Below are 14,203 nucleotides of genomic sequence, written 5' to 3'. Positions count from 1 at the left end.
CTGTAATCTTCGTCGTGAGTCGCAGAGAAAAATGAGCGTGTGCCAGATATGCCGTGCTCAGTAAATCAAGGGCGATGGAACAGACGGCTGGGTACTGGATGTGCATTGTGCACTAAGAAGATCGCTAATTTGTGTTCATTTCAATAAAACACCTACCTAACGTATATCATTGGCTATGTTGTGTGGTTCCTTACATTTGCGCATTTTCACGTTTTCACACATTTTTCGTATTTCACATGGAATGTTTTACGGAATGACTTTTTATACGCCAAAACAGAGACAAATTTGCAGATGAGTTGTCTACAAATATCGATGTCGGTTCTGTTTCATGATGCATGAAATGGCCAGGCATTATAGGCCATATGATGCTGATAAATAATTGTCATGCCACTGTCAATTAATCGACATGGCATTGTCTTGTTATGTATCAAATCCTGGCAATACATCATGTGTCATTTCATTGTCGTAGCGCCCGATAAATGTAGATCTTCTTCAATACCGTCGTATGTCTTTTGAGGCATCCATCATGAGTCCTTGACAGATTCGCATCAGTCAGTCTGTTCATTTTTATCCATATTTACGTGTATTTGTATCTCTTTTAGAGACGAACCTTTTCAAAGCCTCAGTCGTAAAATCCACGTATAATTTAGTCTAGTTACCTAATACATATAGGACTAGTGTAATGTAATCTATATTCACGTTAATAAAGCCTGAAGCCATTGTTTGGTGATATACATACCTGCAATTCGGTAAACAACAGAGTGATCAGTTACTTAATCATGTGCATGGCATCGAATTTGCTTTCCGCGAAGTTATTGTACCTACGGCTTTTCCTCCGAATGCAAACAATGGGCGATTACATCAGAGGAAAAGAATCAACAAACAAATGTGCATCCTCTTGCAAAACATGATAACGGTCATGCCACCGGTACTGGTTCTTTTCAATTGACACTCTTGTAAAAATTAAACAGGCAAATGAGACTCAGAATGAGGAATGAATTCTGTGATTGCAGACTGGTTAGAGAGTTTGCATTTCTTTGATAGAGACAAGTAGAAAAACAGGAAACAAATAGTGTATGTTGCATCATACATGCATGCACTATTTGTTCCCTGTTTTTTTTTTTTTATATTTGCATTTCTTTTATGGTACATACCTCCAAGAAAACACGAACACTTCTGATTAAAGCTCTTCCGGGCAGGAAACGACACTTTACTGCAGATGCGCCGGTTTCATTATGCGCCGGTTCCTTGAGGTTGCTGAGCTAACGACACATCTCTCTTATCAGAAGACCTGGAGACAAATGTTCATGTGATGCATCACTGCACTTGAAGCGCAAAAGGACGTGGCTCTACTATAGTTCGTTTTTCTTAAGTTTGCCCCTCACTGTAAACGTCTTTTTGAACACAGCACGAGAATTGCTAGCTGAATTACTGAGAAAACTGGTTGGCGCACATTGATTTCACCAGATTTCACAGACGATCAATTTTATCAAATTTGTTTACTATTTCACAGACTCATAGCTCGTATTTACCCATACCTACAGCTCCACAGTGATAGACGACTTCTCAGGAATTATGTCGGAACTAATAAATAAATTGCACGGCGTTTAACATTAACGTTACGTCGTCTGTGTTCAAAACTTATTTTGAAAATATTATTCATATCTCCAATACAATGTGCGCCAACCAGTTTTCTCAGTAATTCAGCTAGCAATTCTCGTGCTGTGTTCAAAAAGACGTTTACAGTGAGGGGCAAACTGAAGAAAAACGAACTATAGTTAGTAAGGCGAGTTTTTGACAGCCGATTATGTCATCAGGCGACTAGTTTATATTCAAGAGAAGATCAGTATCATTTCAACAGGGAGAAGATCATCCGTATCATCTGCAATGCCGATGTGACGGGTCTTTCTGAAATGACAGTCCATCTTGTCAAGTCGAGCTTTTAACCCGCGCCGGGCCGGGGGGGGGGGGGTGTTTGAACACCCCCCCCCCCTGCGGTTTTTCGCAAATATCTCAAAAACGGCGGCGTTTTTGGCACACCTGTTTGTGCATCTTTTCCGCACATGTTGTAAAAATTTCAGACCCAGGTCACCTTAGGTCAGGTCACCAGGTTACGCCAAGTGACCTCACCTCAGAAAAAATAAGAATGCTCGTCATAGCTACACCGATTGATCGATTGCCTTGAAACTTTCAGCGATTAATTAGAGCAACAATATCTATAAAATGTATATCTCGGAATTTTGATATCGGTGACCTAAGGTCAGGTCAATTTTGCGACCTCTCCATTATAAGTCAATGGGAGAAAATTGAAAAGCGTCTGTTTTGCACGAACGTTATTCTAGACACTCTCAAACATCGAGATGTAGGTAAAATGGACACGCTGAACCGGAAAATGGCAACTTCGACCCCTCGTTATGTCCCCGAGGTCATCTCAGGTCACGAACAGAATCTAACAGTTTTTCGCTAATAACTTCTGATAGAGACGTGCTAGAGCGCTGAAAACGCCTTAGATGTGTTCGGCTCGACGTTGCGGATCGACTGATATGCAACATGACCTTTTCCGGTCAGGTCATGACCTTGACCTGAGGTCAAATTTTCAAGTTGACCTTTCAAGGTCAAATTATAGTTCATTCGACGCGTCTCGACGAGAGGAACACGATGGTGGCAAAAAAATGTCATGACTTTTTTGAGTCAAAAGTTATTGCCGAAATAACGTTTTTCGTAAAAACGGCTATTTTTGGAGTTTTTGCCCCCTGGAGGCTAAACCGTTGACCTGAGGTCAAATCTGAGAACATTATTCAGAAAGGTCTGTAAAAGTGCTATCGAATGCGCTTTTCCGCGGCGCTGTAGCTCTATTGGTTCCCGAGATAGCCGTCGGCAGTTTCCAAAATGTTGAAATAGTGGACATTTGACCTTTGGTGACCTCTGGTGACCTGACCTTTGACCTGACCCAAAAAATGACCAAAGTGTTTTCGTCCTTATTTTGGACGTTCTTTCGATTGCCGCTTACTGCGTGTCGCTACGTGGCCCAGGAGCCGAGTTAGAAGGGGGGGGGTGTTCAGACACCCCCCCGGCCCGGCGCGGAATCTCAGAGCACCGGCCCGGCGCGGGTTAAGAGGTCGTGGTCGTGAACGGATGTTTATGTAACCGAAAACTACCCCACGATTTATACCTATTACCTCATAGGGCCTTGATACTCTATACAATATCCATTAGTTGACAGATATAAAACTTTATTCTTTATCTGTTCTAGGCTGGAACATTAGCGGACACTTTAGGATAGTTTATTAGGGCTTTTCAAAATCTGCCTTTACCACCTTGCTTAATTCTGAAAAGTAATTGTTTACGCATAAGCGTGATAAACTTCACATTGATGCCTTTTACAATCTACATAAAAAACATTCAGCGGCATGACTCGCATTTCACGGACTTATGGTTTTCTCTGTTTTAAAATAGATTATGTTTCGATGAGACGCTCGCATCGCAACTGCGACGCAATGAAGCGAAACTGGTGACTGAATACGATGCCTGGGAACATCACGCCTGCCCTGAGAGTCATCCATCATTCAAATCGACAGTGTGAGCTATCTCCATGGCAACATGCCCTGAGGCGCTGGGTTCTAGCCTTAGCCAGCTGACGAATAAATGAACTTTTCAAGTCTTGTGTGGGTAGTACTAAAATATCATGTGTGCGGTGGTGAAAAGTCTCTAATTATCATTTGAGTATCGCAGATCAATATAGCCACGATTCGTATGATATTACAATTACATCGTCGATGGAGTTACCTGCTCTTATCAGTGAAACTTAGTAAAAAAGCGGTTTTAAGATGCGTTTCGTGTTTTATAAAAGACTAAAAATGCACCCAAACACACCCAAAAAGTTTCATTTCTCGCAGCTCATTCCTGCTTATTCCTGACTAAAATAAAAAACGAAAAGGCATTACCACTCAGTGCAGTGATATGCCGTGCTGAAAGCGATTTGAATCGGATTCTATAATCACAAGTTTTGATACGCCGCTTTCCAGTATGCGCTTATGACATATTTCATTTTTTTCAAATTGTTCATTTCCCTTCAAATCAAAACGATTAAGTATGTATTTTGAAGACATTCATTGAACAAATTTAGTGCAGAAGGGTAAAGCCACGCTGGTTTGTCTTCCCCAACATATGTACTTCATTTCTGAGTGAGAAAACGTGAAATGGTGGCCAATTTGCATTTTCATTTCGACGAGCCAGCCTCTCTTCTTAAACTCTGTCATACCAGCTTCAGTTATGGAAGACCCCTGCCATGCAGCGCGACAGTCCAGGCTGTTGGCTAGTGCTGAGCAGAAGCCCATGTTCCTCGCAGATAGAGGACCGGGTCAGGGGAGGGGGTCTGCCTGAGATACGCCGGTCATTGGGGCTCGTCGGGGGGAGAGGCTCGAGGAGACGGGGGAGGGAGGGGTTCGCCTGGCAACGGCGTGCGTCCCTGGCAACGGACACAGCCGCCCTAGGCAAAGGAGAATTCGGAATCGGTGCTCATTTGGCAGCTACTGTGACGACCTAATCAGAATATGAATCAGCAGTTGTGATGGGCTCCATATAATTGATTACCTCTGGCGACCAGGGTCGCCAAAAAAACCAGAAGCATCGACCAATCCATCTTGGTGGAAGGGGTTCCTCCTACAAACGAATGAATAGATGACCCAGAAAATAAAGTTGTTTACGGGTGGTCCTTTTGTGATGGTAATGCTGGTACCATTGATTGCAAACTGATATGAATGGCTGCTCGTTATTGATAAGTAGGATGACATTTTTTGCAGTTGTTCTGTCTATGGGGGGAGGGGGGATTATACATCAGACCTGTCGTCCATGGGTATAATCCACTCAAACACACTGCGATTTGCCATGCATGAATGGTCCAACTGTATGTCCACAGATATGAACCTTTTGAGTGGAACACGGATGTTATTCAAATTCTTGTCATTTGACTGCTGAAATTAGACGGCTGCAGTGCAGAACTATACCATTGAGTCAAACCGAAAAACCAGGAAGGGGTGGGGGGGGGGGACTCCGGGGACCTTCCAATACCATGGCACGTGTCAGCGCCCAGTCGCTACGCGTAAACCATCTGTCCAATCACGTGACATGAGGTTGCTAAACACGTGAACCAATTATCTTACGCTGACGAAGTTTGCTCATAAGTGGTTTTGTGGTCATAAGTGGCTAAATAAAGAATGCAATTGGTAGGTGAGGAAGGAATAATAAAGCTTCACATAGCTCAGTACTATTCCCCTGATTAAACACTTAGCACGCGTTTTTAATGAAGATTCGAGCGCAATTTGCCACAGTTTTTCTTGGTATTGTAAGCCAATTATCCACCTCCTTCCACTCCCTGTGCCGCTATTCACGGAGTTATTGCGTCGCAGGCGAGTGGAGGTAAGAGAGATGTTCACCTTTTTCCCCGTCGCCAATTCTGCTGCGCCGAATCTCAAAATCAAAACATCATTGTTCGTCTTCCAAGTAACTTCAGGACAATCTGTATTGACATTGGTCCTACCGAAGACGTCAAGAATGACGTAAAAGTAGCGTTGCTTTAGAAATGTCGTTGAAATAAATGTGTTATCAGTTATCAACACGCGCCCAGCTGGAGGGTGGAGTGACGCCCCAAGTAGGCTTTTTTCGCAAATAGTGTAAACTAGAGGACATGGCACCTTTAAAGCTGGCGTTTTCTATGGGCACCATTTAAAAACACCTTTTCAATTTTCGATCAACTTAGGTAGGCTTACAAGGTAAAAATGATGCTAGTAGTTATTTTCTGCCGTCACAGCGTAAGATATCTTTAACTGTCTTGATAACCAGATATCATTTTTCGTAATTTGTGGATGATGTGGTCATTTTTTACATCCGTTCTAGCCATACTTTATTTTTGGTTTTCAAGCAGTTGATCTAAGACATAGCATCACTTCCATAAATACCCAGCTACTGTTCAAATTCCGACGCGACCTTTCACCTGACACACCAAAAAACCGTCGGATTGGCAATTACAACCCCATCAAACCCCATCTTTCTTCTCCACCTGTACCAGACACCAGTCGCTTCGCCAGCTCTCTTCCCGGCTCTGGTTCGATACTGGCCGTCTTTTTTCTTCAAGCCGAGCGTCTGCCGCCAAGGTCCTTCGAGAACGGCTATTTTCCGAGGATCCGCGCCGTACCGCCGGACTTCAACGGCTCTTTGCGTCTGATTGGATCGTCCTAAGATGAGGCCAGCCGGAGGCGCACTTTGCACATTGGGCACGTGGGAGGAAAAAAACGGAGACGGAGCTGGTGAAAATAGCCGAACCCTGAGGCGGAAAAAAACTTATATGGCCTTGGGAGGAAATGCGTGTATATTTGGTACACTACGCAAGGCCTCATGCATTGGTAGAATCAAGGTAAGAATCGCAAGGTAGGTATCGGCAAAATACTTACCAAGTAAATTTGCATATGGTGGTAACTTCTCTTGCATTGGATAGCATTATGTACCTACTTCAAGAAAACTATACCTACCTATTTCATTGATTATGATTAGTTAATTTACTGTACAAGTTTTTTTAATTTTACTTTCAGCTTTTTTATCTCTATAGATTAATTTATTTACGGTTCAGTCGTATATTTACTGTACGTTTATTAAACATATTTACTTATTTGAATCGAGTGAACTGTGTGGGTTGGCCCCTATCAATTGCATTGTGGATTTTGGAAGCTTATCCTTGTTGCGAGGTAACGAATACCGTTCGTTTGTTGTTTTGCGATGCTCTATTGCTGTTTTATGCTTCTGAGATTTCTGGTTGATTTCACAATGATTAATCTGAGTTTATTGCAGACAACAGGCAAAAAGATGCGCTGATCTTCCATTTTCAATATAAACTGCCTTTACCTGAGGCTTGTACATGTACAGGAACAGCATATATTTCAAACCAACAAGGCTTCTACCAATGAATCTCAAACGCTAGATTATGGAACTGTTTTTGTTGCACACAACTCCGCCTTTCACAAGGCCGAATTTTGCGGTGTGAAAGGACTTTCCTTCCGTGGAAGGCTCTACTCCGGGTCACGCCACGTAAATACTCAGACATTTTCCCTCGAAACCCAAAGTCACGATAGACTGGTACGTTCTAGTATATTTTGGTGCATACAGTACGACACACCCTTCACCTTTTTTTTCGTTGACCTCGCTTTGTGGAGCCCCATGAAATCCACTGAGCGGCGCCTCTTCACTCCCCGACATTACAAACGAGTTCGGTCAGACGGCAGCGTGGACGTGGAGTGGTTATGGTGGCGTATTTTCCTGCTAGCGTACCATCTAGTACACGTGGTGAGGCGGACACGCGACGTACATACATCGCGACGCGACGCCTAGCCAGGCGGCTTGTGGCCTCCCCAAGCGCGCGCTCGAACGGCGCATGTAGCGCCACGCGCGCGGTTGGCGCCAAAAATTGATATTGGTGGCCACTGATTAAATTGCAGGGGCTGAGAAAGTCGGCTTTATGCTGAGTGCTGACTACATGGTGAGTGCTGTTGATAATAAAATACGTTCAGTCTAACCTCCTTTAGTTTGTTTACGATGTTTACTATCTCATCGTCTCTCGTCGATGTTTTTCATGTCTACGAATACCTTATTGCTGACATGCTGTTTGGATTAGTAGCCGGTAGCCTCAGCAATCAGCCTGAGTGTCGCTGAGGTTTTTGACCAGAGGAAAGTTTAAGGGACCGGATCGTTAGGATATTGAACGTAATAAATTGACACACAACAGCGCTCGAACATCGGGAATTTCGATCAGCTCCCTACAAAGTGTCGCTGGCTAGTTTAGTTCTAACTATGTGTCGTTGTTAGGCTCATTGCTTTGATTGAAATGGCGTTCTTTTTTAATCGGTTTGCCGAAGTTACGTCCGCTCCCTGTGGCGCTGATCACGATATTTCATTTTGTAATCCTAGCGTCGCGTTGGAAGGGTTCCAAAAATATTTGTTGTTGTATCACGATATTTCATTTTGTAATCATAGCGTCGCGTTGAAAGGTTTTCAAAAATGTTTGGTGTTGGCTGGTGCCATGCTACCAGTTTCTTGCACACCAGCTTTTATATTCCAGGAAGCAAATGCGAGTCGCATTTTGCTTGTGCCATGCACACCATTTTGATTGAGTCCCTATTGTGAGGGAGCTTCTTTTCCCCACCTAATCTACATATCTGCATTGCCTTCATATGTTCGCTGTCCGTAGCAAAAATAAACAGACTCCCAGCGATATGTTGCAATGTGATTTTACATGTATTTCAGCATGCAGGGTGTGTGTTCACTGTTCAACGAAGCTGTTTGTTATTTATGTGGCTTACCATTTCTTCAATGGCCAGTACATGTGCTTCTGAGAGCAAGGGTGGCCTTATCTCCATACTCATTCTAGAGACGGCGCCCTAAGCTGATACGTCACCGTATTAAAAGCATCCTGCTAAACTATGCAAAGTGACTCTCGTCAATCTTACAGGGTTTCCAGATGACCCATGCAATGCAACAAAAATCAATATAAAATATGTGTGCCGCATTTTCGTTAGAATATAACCACGAGTTCGTTCAGAGCTCATCTGCTTCATTGGGCCCTTATCAGGCATCATCAACGTATGATTGGCCGTAGCCTCATCTGTATAACTCGTTCTATAAGAGCGGTGAGCCCATAGATCCAGCCACCCCAAATCTAAAAACATACACTGGTCTGGAACTTGAATCATGACGATTAATCTCGGCTCGGTTTCACACATTTATTGGATGTGTCTGACCGATTCAGCAAGCCTTATCAGCTGATCATTCGCCAGACTGGGTCACTAATATCGGTCCGTCATATCTCATATGTCTTGCTGGGCAAATCCTTTGGTAACAGGGACCCTCAATGAAAACCAGCAATGCATACTTAGTCAAAAGGTAACACTTGTTTTACTGTATGCCTGTCCTATTCAAATACATTAGCCGGAGGGGTGTGGTAATAACTTGGTAATAACTGGTGTAAGCAAATTGGCAACGGTCATATATAATATCACACGGGGCCGGTAAAATGTTTCATTCAGGACCGAGGGATTTGTTGAGTTTTCCGCACGAGACCGAAGGTCGAGGGCGGAAAATTCAACAAAGCCCGAGGTCCTGAATGAAACATTCCGGCCCAAGTGTGATATTTATTTTAGCATATGCCGTTTAATTTCCATATTTAAGCTCCTTTAACAATTTTACATGCTTGAAAGAAGTGGAAAAACCAAGACCGAATATCAATAACTAAAAAATGTACATATTCCCTGACCAAGAAAATAAACCAAGCCGACTCAATATCACTGTGTTCCATCCTTGTGTCTGGCTCTGAGTTGGATTCATATCAAACCAAGAACATCTACTTCAACCTATGTCATATGAGAAGCCAGAGTAACGTTCGTTTTCAATATTAGAGAAGAGTGGAAGGTATACCATCCTGTGAAGTGAGCGCTTGGTTTTTTACCCATGTCAGTATGAATAAAGTTTTTACTGATCAATGTGAAATGCGTTTTTTGTCAATTCATTGCAGTTGTAAAAGGCATGAAATTGACGCCATAAATGTAGGTGATTAATTAATATGTCTGTACCTACATTAGGATTTAAAATATTATCTTATTGAAAACCAACATTTACAATCTGTTCAATAGTTCAAAGCGACCAAATGCAACACGTAAGTTCACGTTAGATTTCTATCAGTTAAGCTCTTTTCCAGCGCCTTCCTCCGTCTCAGGAAATGCTTCAAAAGTTCGCTGATAAAATGTTTCGCCCATGGGCCGAAACCTTTGACCAATTGCCTTCAACATTATGCGGTTTAATCCAAAAAGCTTTTACCGCACGCTCGCGCTAATGCTAAAGGCATACTTCGGCATATGCTAAAAAATGCATTACCAGTTTGCACTTAAGCCAACATTTTTTTATTTTGGGATGGTCTCGTTCCTAAGTCAGCTAAGAGCTTCGGTCCAGAACATAGATTTATCGGTGGCGTACAGTAAAATACATACCAAACTAGGCCAATGATAAATTTTCAAGACCTCAGTCATTACTAATTTTTGAACTCGGCCTTCGGCCTCGTTCAAAAATCCAATAAGGACCTCGGTCTTGAAAATTTATTTACACCGGCCTCGTTCAGTATTATATATAACCACATACGTGACGTCAAGGACAGTGCACCAGGTGAAGTTTTTTTTATTAGGTGAGGTCAACAGACTATCTAAGGACGTTCTTTTTCAACCACTGATCTGCACAGCAACCCAGCTCTTCACAGGCCGTGAGACCATCAATTCAGACCGTGCAGAAGGCGCTAGACAGACACCTCCTCCCCTTATGACGCAATTAACTCGGACCGGAAAAGTGAATGGAGACGGGATGTTTATGGCTACACGGCGTTATCGCGCTCGTTTGTTGTTGTTTACCGAAGTTTATGTCGAGACAGTGTGTTTATATAAGGTCAGAGAGCACGCCGGTCTGCAAAAGGTGTGATCAAACTACGACGAGAAGCTTACCGGAGGTTTGGCTGTACCCAGTGACATTGGTGATCCATTTATTATATGTAGAGCCTGTGTTGGATTGTCTGAATCTCAAAAATCATTTAGCTCCTCTTAACTCGCTCTTGTCAGCGTTTTTTTTTTTAATTTGTCTATTTCTCTCCCGAGGATAACTATCAATTTTCATTTATTTAGAACTATGCGGTAGAAAGGCAGTCGCCTAAATATCCCTCCGAACCTGTATTGGTCTGTGCAAACTGCAAAGTCATATTTACTGTGCTGTGCCGTCTGATGGCATGATTTAGGGGTATTGTCAAATCGCGGGATAAAATGCCTCAGAGCACACTGTTTCTATATCAGAATGTAACATGTTTATTTTTTATTGTATAGGTTCCAGTAACCTTAATCCTGTTCCAGTCTATTTTGCGAAGCAGCCCTACCTCGCAAACGGCTAGCACGATAGGCTATCAGAGCCGTTGGCAACTTCCCCTGTTTTAATTATATTCCAGCTGCAGTAATATTAAACCTTATCTAGTATTTTACGATTGCGACTCAGCTACTCGATCATTTCCTATGGACCTAACGGACGGCTCGCTCAATTCCGACCGTAGGGGAAGTTGGGGCAATGCCGGAGTTGGGGCAAAGCCGAAATTCGAGATATTTCTAAAACCGTACGACATGGATGCCACGTCTCAGTGATGCTCTGAAGCTTAAGTGACTACAATTATCGCATGTTTGTTACGAGTCGTCATTTGGAATACTTCAGCTGTGAGGGCGCCAAAAGCGTTTTCAAGGTACGTTTCCCTTGTACTACATGCGCCTTTGAAGCTGCATTTCTTACTCATTATGCTACCGTTTGTCTGGCCAATTCGGTCAAGTAATCTTCAGCATGTCTTTGCATAAGTGTGCTGCCTATTTGAAATTTATACAGCACGTTTTAAAGTTATGGGCCTGCAAATGAAAGTATGGCTGACTGGGGTAAAGCCGAAAACGTGCAATTACGCACGTTAAAGCACGCTACGTGGACTTTACTGCTGTAGAACAGCAACGCGTATTTTTAGTCAAACAAATTACACTTTCAGCCGGCACAACGGCCTGTTACCTATAAGGAATGATTTACCTGGCATATTCTTATTATATCACACAATTATAACTTCCAGTGTGCACCAAGCGTCCTCAAGCTGTTAAAACGCGTGTCAGCTTTGATGAATTTTGGATAAAGTTTAAGATAAATCGGCAAAACATCAATGTCGGCATTCCTCGTAGATCATTTATCCCATTTTCGGCTTTCCCCGCAGTCCGGGGCAACGCCGAAAAAGTCAGTTCTTTGATATTTTTAGTTTTTGCGCTTAACGGTATGCGAATTCATCAAATGCGCCTGGTATGTTTGAAAGACAAAAGACTGGCCTCTCGAATGAAGCCAACAAGAATAGCTTATGTTGTCTACCTTGCGTGCTACGGGCTTCAGAAAAAAAGTATTCGGCGTTCCCCCAACTTCCCCTACCATTCGACGGGAAAGTTCGTTATGCCACTTGTCAGTTCTAATCTGTGTCAGCTTTGTAAGGTTCGGTTGAATAGAGTTGCGACGTGATTATTTGAATTGTGCGACTCTAACTGCAACGGGCAGGTTATATTAAACGTTGCAAATATGCAACGTGAATTTTTTTTTAAATTTTAACACATGCCATTTAGGGGGAGAGGAGGGCTCAGGACTCAGGAGGATAGATTGTTTGGGGAAACGGATGGGGGTCGGATGGCTGACAAGAAGCTGTAACCAGCAGCATAACTTGAGCGTGCACTCTGCAAGAGGGACAAACAATACACCATACGCATAACTTTTTTAGACATTAGGGCTTTATATGTGGGAGAACAAGATGGTCTTTTAATGTCTTTTAGCGTGATGACACTGCATCATTACCGCGATTGCCTCCCAACAGGCATCAGCCAATGAGCACAAACTAGAACACCAACGTCACGCATTTTCAGATTAATGTCTCCGCAAACTTTGAAACACGAAAACACATCAGCAATGGATGCCATTCCATATCAGGAAGAGCAACACTTGTCATTTTCGATGCCTTTCGACAGCAATATTTTCCGGCAATAGCTCTACACCACGCAAGGCCCTAAAAGAACACCACACTCGCTGGCATGCAATGTCGCGTGCCTAGCTACTCCGTGGTCCACCGTTACGACGAAAATCGTGTTTGCTTTGCAGTTCAGTGCTCCTGTGGCAGACTTGGCATCTGTTTATCGTTATTTACCGGCCTCTTTGCCGCGGGAAAATTTACATATCGTAGCGTCTGAGGGTCATTAGCAGGTGAGAGGGATGTTCGTCAGAGTCGTTTGGAGAAGGGAGGGGGGGGGGTGGACAAGCGTCTAGACCGCTGCTGGACTGCAAACTGAATCGTTGTCACTGTGCAGCCTTGTGAAGGGCTCTGAGGCTTACAGGTAGATGACCGCTGAGTTATTTAGGCATTCACTTCTTGGTGCATACACTTGGTGCAGGTTGTTCTCAATTCACTTGGTGCAGGTTGTTCTCAGCGAGCAGTCATGCATTATTTTCAATGTGAAAGATATACCAGCAGTGTAGATGAGCTGCCTATCATATCTCAACATGAATATTGCTTCTGAAAAAGCAAAGCGATATTATTAGGCATTGTACTTACATCCTTAGAAAATTTATCTTAATCGATTTAAAAGAAAAAAAAATATTTATCGATCGAACCACGCGAATGTCACCGATCCGTTGGTATATACAAACAGTTATACAAGTTTAATAACTTTATATATTCTGTGCTTTTATTGGGCAGACGTGTACCTACGTGTGTGTACCTTCTTTCATGCCAATTGCCTACAAGACGATCGCCTACGCTGCTTGATCTTCTCAGGTATATTCGGTTCAATTTCTTTATTTGATTCCGATTTTCTCGTTTCAGGTTTCTGCTGCGCACAGCCTGCATCAAGAACGTCTGGTCATCCTGACCCCGGCCAACATTGAACTTCTAACGGTCACCAGCAAATATTCCAATAAACCGGCGTCACAGAGGAGTACTACCGACGAGAGGATAGTTGCCGAGCAATTTCACGCCTCAACGCGCAGCGATTTCCGTGACCGTCCCAATCAGCGCGGACAAGTGGCAATAAATCTGAAACAAATAACGAACCTACGTCCGACACGTCTTGCTCGGATCGCTCGTGTTCTTGTTAGCGAGGCGCCTCCCGTCGGCTAGTCCGTGCTCAGTGGCGGGTCTGCTCAGATCATCTCCAAAACTACTCTACTCCCGAGCTCAAGGGTGCAGATTTAGTCGCCCTGTCACGTCTCTAGAGTGTGTGAAGGCTGTCGCAGTAGGTAACTGAGCGCGTCTGGCGGCCGATGCGCCTCGAAGGTCACTGACTGCAGAAATTCGATCGGCGCAACGTTCAGACAGATTCGGCGGCGGCGTCGGTGCGCGTCGCCGCAGTCGAGGTGGTTCGTCGCAAGCGACAGCTGGCCCCGCGTGCCGCGTCGAGGTCGGCGGAACAGTCGGGCGACCGACGTCGGCGTGAGCGTTCGCGTACCGACGGTCTCGCGCAGGGCGGCCGCTGACAGCACGGTACGAAACTCAGGACACTGGTGATAGACAGTGCAAGCATCCGGTGAGACAAACGGACATTGGATATAATCGCCGCTGGTTGGCGAAAATCTTTGG

This window comes from Amphibalanus amphitrite, unplaced genomic scaffold (assembly GCF_019059575.1).
Source record: "Amphibalanus amphitrite isolate SeventyFive unplaced genomic scaffold, NRLGWU_Aamphi_draft 001255F_arrow, whole genome shotgun sequence".
Classification (NCBI taxonomy): Eukaryota; Metazoa; Arthropoda; class Thecostraca; order Balanomorpha; family Balanidae; genus Amphibalanus; species Amphibalanus amphitrite.
The sequence above is the reverse complement of the archived record's forward strand: the minus strand, read 5'-3'. Positions refer to the sequence as shown.